Genomic DNA, 1,705 nt, shown 5'->3' with positions numbered 1-1,705 from the left:
CATATATCTAGTCGGGAGTGGTGCTGACTGAAAACAGATGATTTGGAGCGATTCGCGCGCCATTTGTTGTTCATTCTAAGGACTTATTGAACTACCCTCGTAGTTGGAAAATTCTTATCTTTAAACATTTTTGTGAAAATTCATGTATTTTGGTAAAAATTAATCTTCTTGGGTAGAAATTAATCTTTCCAGTTGAAAATGTAACTGTTTGGTAAATTATTATTATTTTAAAAATATATTTTGATTTTTAAGGACTTATCATTTCATTAAAAATGCATTGATTTAGTCGAAAATTTGACTATCCTGTTGAAAGTTCGTTCTTATGCATTTAAAAATAAATATTTAAACTGAAAATTTAACTATTCCAATTAGGCTTGATAGTTTATCTTGTTTAGTTAAAACTTCAATTATTTTTATTATTATTCAATTATTTATTTTTTAAAGGAAGAATGATAAATTTTTTCAACATTTACCGAATTCAGTTTTAACAATTTTTTCACAATAATTAGGCAGATTCAATTTTTTATCCCTGTTCAAAATTTGTAAAGTTGGATTAGAAAAACAATTCTTTTAACTTTGACTTAATGGAAATCTTTGATAATTTGCTTTTTATGTGACAAAATAGTATTTTCAGTTAACTTTCATGAAAAAACTGCTTGAGCAATAAAAAAGGTCCGTCCACTCAGGCCGCCACCAAGGAAAATTATAAAATGGAATACGCCATATTTTTTTGCATTTTCTTTGCTAATTTTATGCTAAAAAAATTTTTTGTTGCTCTTTAAACTTCGGAGAAAATGGTGGCGGGGCTAGCAGGACGTCCACTCAGCGCCGCCACCTACGAAAACTTACTAAAAATGAATATAATGTGATAAACGATAAGTGGAGATTTTTTTTCTTTTTTTGCTCTATAATGACATATGCTTCCCAAAAAACTACCCTTAAGTCTTACACAAGAACCCCCTGTGATCAAAAACGTTTTAAAAGTTGTAAAAGCACCTTGAACAATGCAAAAATGATTTAGAACTCCAAATTGATTACATGACACTTCAAAATTTCCCCCTCTTCATAACTTTCCCGAGAAACTACCCTTCCACGTGAACGTATACAGCGGAACATATATATGTATGAAAAAAGCATAAAAAATAATACAACTTAGAAAACACTGTTAGTTGATATTTTTTTGCTCTCTGATAATATATAATACGTTCTCCAAAAACTACCCCTAAGTCATACATACTCACCCCTCGTGATCAAAAACGTTTTAAATGTTGTCAAACCACCTTGAATAATGTAAAAATGGTATAGAACTCCAAATTAATTACATGCCACTTGAAAATTTCCCTCTCATCATAATTTCTGCAAAACTACCCTTCCACGATAACGTATGCAGCAGAACATCTTTCGCTGCATACGTTTACGTGGAAGGGTTGTTTTTCGAGAAAATTATAAAGAGGGGGAAATTTTCAAGTGTCATGTGATTAATTTGGAATTCTAAATAATTTTTGCATTGTTCAAGGTGGTTTTCCAATTTTTTAAACGTTTTTGATGACGAGGGGAGGGTATGTATGACGTAGAAGTAGTTTTTGGGTAACGTATTATATATTATTGAAGAGCAAAAAAAGAGCAAAAAAATATCGATTAACAGTGTTTTCTGAGTTGTATTATTTTGTATGCTTTTTTCATACATTTATATGTTCCGCTGCGT

Source organism: Belonocnema kinseyi, chromosome 2, assembly GCF_010883055.1.
Source record: "Belonocnema kinseyi isolate 2016_QV_RU_SX_M_011 chromosome 2, B_treatae_v1, whole genome shotgun sequence".
Taxonomy (NCBI): Eukaryota; Metazoa; Arthropoda; class Insecta; order Hymenoptera; family Cynipidae; genus Belonocnema; species Belonocnema kinseyi.
Note: the sequence above shows the minus strand (reverse complement) of the source record.